Below are 6,762 nucleotides of genomic sequence, written 5' to 3' on the forward strand. Positions count from 1 at the left end.
TGTAAAAGAGGTTGCCCCCTCGAAGAGGCTGAATTCTAAGGTGTTGATCTATCTTTTCTATCTTTTCTTGAGCTGGTTTCATAACACATGGGTTCCTTATGGATGGAGTTGCACATAGGTTCCCTAGGAACTAGGGTGATTGCCGTAATGATAAGGGTTATAGCTCATGTTTGAATTTTGCCCACATGCTAAATTATTATGTCCCAGCCATCTTTTGCATCTTGTGGTACATTCCCTATTGTAAGTGACCAAATTATGCTTTTAACATTCTTTTTAGCTACATCAACCTCTGGGGTTCCAGGCTCGACCCAAAGTGTGGACAAGGAGAGGGGGAGGCTAACTCCTTGTGGACTCGAATGGGAAAAGTGTGAAAAGGGGTTATAATGAGTGGAGGGGAGTAATATATGTGATGTCGGAAAGTGGAACCAAGCAACCAAAATCGAGGTTTCCCATGTAGTGGCACTCCGAAAGCTAGTAGCTAATAGAGGGGATCCCATGAGATTAGGATACAATATTAACCACCAAATTGGGACAAGGGAACAAGAGTACAAACCAAGGCCATTTCTTTCGTCGAATCCTCCCACTAATCCAATTCCAAAGGTGTCCAAGAAAAGCAAACATAAACACTCAATTACATAATGACAAGCCATACCTTCGGGTTTGGAAGGCCCATCTTCAAACATACTATCATAATAGATGGGCGAGGGAACATAACAGTTGGCTCAGGTGGCGAAGAATGTTGGCACATCGAGCTATTTGGTGGCTACAAGGGGCTGCTAGCTGTTGGCTGAAGACAAAAAATTGGGAGAAAAATTCACCTATAGGGCTCACCTCGTGGTGGTGGGTAACAGGTCACTGGTTCAAAAATTTGTGGGCAAAAATCCAGCCATGCTAAAGTCTAGTGTGGCCCAGACTGGGTGTGATGCCTCAATGATTTTGACGACTTAGATGCCCCTGGGTCACGGCTACTCAAGCCACAAGTTAGGTGTGTCAGTCATCTCAAAACTCACATAATCTACCAAACCAAAAACTTCCTTGTTTTAGTAAAGGATAAATCCAACACAAGGGAGGCTTTCTTGGTAGGGCTTAGGACTCTTGAGGCAAGACAAAATCAAATCTAAGGCCTCCTAAGGATCTACCCAACTTACCACCAAAGATATGTATTAAACAATATACGTTTAGATGGCTAATGAAGGTCAATTCTAGATTTGGTTTAAGGTATTCTAGTGCTGATATAGAGGGTTTACCATGTAACGGTCTCATGCAAAACAATCCCCAAACCATTCAAGTCTGAAAATTGTCAATTGTTGATGTAAATCTCATATAAAAGGTACTAAATTACAACAATAAACAAGTTTCGACCACATCCAGTGACAATTTTCAGGCACATTTTTGGAAGGTTTTGTGCCCACCTAAGTGCCCAAGAGGGGCCTAGGACCCGTAGGAAGATGTTTCCCTAATCTATGCTATCAACTCTTTAAGACAAAACAAAGATAAAGGATTGAGATTTGAGGACTTTGTCACCTTGATAATTAATTGTAATCTTAAATTCTTAAAGTAAAAAAGTTGACATCCTCCTTTATTTACATTTCTATCTTTCTCCTTTATCTTACCTTTTTTTATTATTTTACTTAAATTTGTCACATGAACATTAATTATTTCAGCATGTTTGAAAGTGATTCCAACATCATTGAGCTTCATATGGAGAAAGTAAAATTTCATATACAGTGTTTCCACTAAATTCTATCATATTAAAGTATAAGATTAACATTAATCAAACCACTAAACTATAAGATTTTGCAATATATAATCATCTATAAAAATTAATATAAACATGAATTTCCTTCTTATAAACATGAATTTCCTTCTAATATACTATTTATGTGTATCATTATTATTATTTTCCTTCTGTAAAATCATACATAATTCTCATTTTGAAAACTCGTACATGTTTTCACATTTAGTATAACTTAAATTAAGATTAGATTACCAAATCATTTACATAAAAATTTCAACTAAATAAAAATGTAAACCTATTAAATAAAATTTTAAATAATATTATAAAGTTCAATATATATAAAACTCTACATGTCTGTAACAAAGTAATTGAAATATGAAATATCCGTTCTTCCAACTATGATGTGCATATTTCATTGCTCTGCTTTATAATCAGTTATTCAAACTTAAACTGTTGTTCTGAGTGCTGCACCTCTTGCAAACAAAATGCTACAGAGTTATATATATAACAAAGTAATTGAAATATGAAATTATCCGTTCTTCCAACTGTGATTTGTATATTTTATGGCTCTGTTTTATCATAAGTTATTCAAACTTCAACTGTTATTTGAGACTCTGAATGCTGCACACCTTTGTTTTTAACTAAGATACGCACGTATTTCCAAACATTATTAAGAAATATTATATCAATGAATGCCATTGAAGGTCTCTTCAATGTTATTGTGCTAATTACTGACACAATGGGTAATGGAAAAACAGAAGGAATGATAATTAAAAAACAGAAATTACCTTTTTCTAATCATGATAAGAAACTACTTTTAAACTCCAGAATTATATTTTCCTTTCTAGATATTATAACAAATTTCCAAGATTATTGATATTAGAATTTGAATCAAGATTATGGCAATTATTATGTTAGAGAGATTTCAATTAAAAAGAAAAATCTAAAGAATAAAGATTATATTACCCTATTTAAGTGGTGCAGCTGTTGGGGAAATCACTTTCCAAAAAGAAAAAGAAGATTTGATTATCAAAACTGAAAGAGTAGCCAGTTGCAAGGATATTTTCAGACATAATTTACCTCAATGTGAGTTGAAATGAGAAATGGCACATTTCTAACAGAGACCCAGCGTTTAATGAACTTATTAACAACATCACATGATCAGCAACAATAGTTGCCACACTGAATGAAAACTAACAGATTCGAACTCTGATGAATGCTACTATTAATAAGGACATCTTCTGCAAATAGCTCCACAGTTCCCAAAAATCTGTGACTTATTCTGATCACCTGCAAACAAAGTTATAAGCACCTTCAGATAGGCATTTAACTTCTCAAGAATGTATAATGACATATTTAGACATTGCAAAAGACAACAAAAAGCACCCAAGTAACAAGGTTAATATTCAATGGCAAACATTGTTTATTTATAGTTTTTAACTTTTTAACACATCCAGGAAAAAGGTTGAATGCCCTAGGATGTATCAGGAATCTTGCCTAAGAACCATATTAACTTCATTTCGATCGCCTTGACTTCCTCCTTAAGTCCACTGTATGCTATCAGAAAAGCTTTGGACGTGCCTTCAATCTCTTCCACTTTATCAGCAACAGATTCAACACATGATTTGACCTCAACCATAAATAGCCAACATACACCAATAAGACAGGTACATGAAGGATCCTCCTCACAGGTAGAACACCAGAATTGATCCTTGTTGATCCTTACTTGACGACAACCTTAAAATTTGACACTGAACCCCAAGGAAACACTGGTCCTTTGACCTCACCTATAGGTTAACTTAAGAAACACACTGCTCTCTGCCCTCTTCAGCCATGTCAGCTCCCAACATAGTATTTATTATTCACACCACCATGGAAAGATAAGCATATAAAAGATCCTTGTGATCCCTTGTCAAAATCATCATCACCTCTTGCTTCACTAAATACTTAGATTTTTCCTAGTCCTTCTGTTTCCTGGCTCCTTCCAATTCTCCATTTTCCTTCACAAAGTTGTTAACAGAATCCTCCTCGTCCACAATGATCTGCTGCTCTAATTTCATCTTCTCCTCAGACCTCTTTGGAGCCATCACAACCAGCCCAAATTAACCAAAATAGCATAAACCATAGATGATGTTCCAAAATATCAGGGTTTTCTCACCCACCATCAAGCCTTTACACATCTCATCATGCAAAGTGTGAATGGAATTTGAAAATGTGAATGGCAAAGTTGAGTTTGAAAATATAAAAAATACAACCTTTAAGACTGCCGTCATCGTTCGCTAACCTACACCTCTGATATTGTACCTTATGTCACTCCATTAATCTAGTTGTACCAATAAAGATCCTCCTCATGTTGGTACCACCTTAAAATCATCTTAAATTGAAATGAAACCCCTGTTTACTCTACCGTTAGCAATTGTGTTATAAATTCTCCTAGTGCAAAAAGAAAAAACTGCCTCAAATCGAGAGCCTGCCATCCTTACTTTTGTTAGTAAATAAATTACAGGCCAATCCTTTGGTACAGCCTCCCAATTAAGCATAGAGATTAAAATATTTGAACTGCCAACAACCAGTCTATATGCCTCCTTTAGTTTTTGATGATATTCTGTCTTTGAGTTAGAACTGGCGATTCAACCTGAAGAATTATCTTGATCCCTAGCACTGTAGCCAAAGAAAGGAACAAATGCCCCATACAATCTACCAGAACACCTGCTGCCCCTGGAAAACCAAGGTTTCCTTTGGGAGGCACTGTCAAGTTTTAAAAATTCAAGATCAAGGCTAAACAAATATGTGAGGGCAATTGTATTCCCCTCACGATCCGTATTTCACAAAGAATAGCAGACATTCCGTAATCCTAAAAGAACAGTCCAACGCAACAAAAGTTTACTATACTACCCCAGATAAACTTAAACAACCCTCAATTAACACAAAATTCTTTATTATTCAGCGAAAAAAATATTGTGAAAACAAGCACGAGTCCATCATCAGATTATCAGATTGCAGGTAGAAAATAGACACAATATTTTTCAATTGGACTTCGGCCTTTAGCTGGCAAAGCTCCAGGGTCCAATTCAGCTCATAGTGGTTCCAGTGAACCAGGGGAGTTGCCCCTAAAGGAGAGTTAACCGTATATACCTTTTATGTAGTATGCAAAAGGAGTTCCATCAAAGGTCTTTACAGTCTTACACATGTAGTGATCTTTACCCAACGACACTTTTACTGGGGTTAAACTAATAGACTCGTGTAACTGTTTCTGAATCATCAATGGAGGCCTGTAAATCTCAACTCTGTATTGGAGTGATACAAATATCCATTGACATACAGAAGAGATTTGATTCTTGCAACTTTTGATTCATCAGCGGGGGCCTATAAACCTCAAACTCTGTATTGGAGTGATATCAAAACCCATTAATATTGCAACTTTGACATTTTAAGAGCGAGAATTTCAAACCCAATTGCATATTCCCAGAGACTCAATGTATTATCACCACTTAAGCTGTCTAAGACACCTAACTGCTGTTGATTAAACAACTTGACTCGTCTAAATTTACTACAGCTAACTGCTGTTGATTAAATAACATACTAACCTTGACTCATCTACATTTACTCAATACACTATCTAGATTCAATGGGTATACCAAAATGGGCATCCATCTATTCACTCAATGCACTATCTTGATTCAATGGGTATACCAAAATGGGCATCCATACTATCTAGATTCAATGGGTATTGCCAAATGCACATACAGATTCAATGGGTATTGCCAAATGCACTATAGATTCAATGGGTATCACCAAAACTGACATCCCTAGGTTCCCTCCAGGCATCGTTTAGATTCAATGGGAACACCAAAATCAGATGTATCATCCAAAAATACAATAAGAAAAACCCAAAAGACGAAAGGAATTGCAGAGCAAAAGATAAAAGGAAATATAACTTAATACAACAATAAAAACCTAGAAACCAAAGGAATTGCATAGCAAAAGACGACAGGAATTGCAGAGCATAAGATAAAAAGAAATATAACTTAATACAACAATAAAAACCTAGAAACCAAAGGAATTGCTTAGCAAAAGACGACAGGAATTGTAGAAATTACCTATTTGGTGCGTCTCAGCACCTAATCACTACCCCTCTCACTGGACGCCGACGTCTTGGAGTCTGGCAGACCATCATCAACAGCATTGCCAACACCAAAACCACCAAAAATCCAAACGTATTACTTTCTTCTTCTTCTTTCTTCACAATGTAATACGTTCCACCCATGATTTCTTTCTTTCAGCCTTCGAATTGAATTCGTCGAGTTTTCTCTAAGATTTCTCTTCAAATTGTATCTCGATGAGCGCCATGCGAATATAAGTTTCACTGAGATTCCATCGGGGGAGCTCTTATTCTTGGCCCACAAAGAAAGTTCGTGGCGCGCACACAGAAAAAGCTTGGATGTAGTACTCAATTAAGCTGAGTGGACTCTTCATTAAAAATTCGAAAGGAATTGAAAAAGTCACAGGAACGGTTGTTGCAACACCGCTATCAAATTGGAAAGAGAGTGGAAATAATGCGAGGCGGCCATCGGTCTTTCCATAATTCTCAGGGTCCAGAAAATGACTACAAACCGATCTCTCTTTTGGACAGCCGGGAGTGTAGACCGTCTCCACAATCATTTTGGTTGTATTTTTATTTATGTTCATATTTAATTATTGTAGTGAAATCCTGCAGCGGTTAACCAGTTTGTCATAGGGTATTAAATGTTCGAGGAGATGCAGGCTGGATAACCCGATAACACGCGAGGAGACTAGGCATTAAATAAAAAATAAAAATTCACGTGTTATCCGGCTATCCAACCTGCATCTGCACGAGCATTTAATGCCCTATGTCAGGCTGGTTAGCCGCTGCCGTGAAATCCTGAGAGTAAAACGTAGGAGGTGAAAGTTGAACTTCGAAGAAAATAAGGTTTAGGTGAATCTGTCGTTACGTGGCAGTCCGAAATTTTATTATCCCGTTGACCGTATTCATAGCATTATCC

General features: G+C 36.7%; 1 long non-coding RNA gene across 1 annotated transcript; it reads right to left on the reverse strand.

Moving 5' to 3' along the window:
- Positions 1-2,738: 2,738 nt before the first annotated feature.
- LOC149257408 (uncharacterized) lies at positions 2,739-6,518 on the reverse strand. Its single transcript, XR_016245952.1, has 2 exons — positions 5,839-6,518; positions 2,739-3,028 (listed from the first exon to the last, which is right to left on the reverse strand). It is a non-coding gene; the product is annotated as an uncharacterized LOC149257408 (long non-coding RNA).
- Positions 6,519-6,762: the final 244 nt, after the last annotated feature.

Source organism: Pinus tabuliformis, chromosome 6, assembly GCF_031772625.1.
Source record: "Pinus tabuliformis cultivar Carrire ecotype Pingquan chromosome 6, CPIR1, whole genome shotgun sequence".
Lineage (NCBI taxonomy): Eukaryota > Viridiplantae > Streptophyta > Pinopsida > Pinales > Pinaceae > Pinus > Pinus tabuliformis.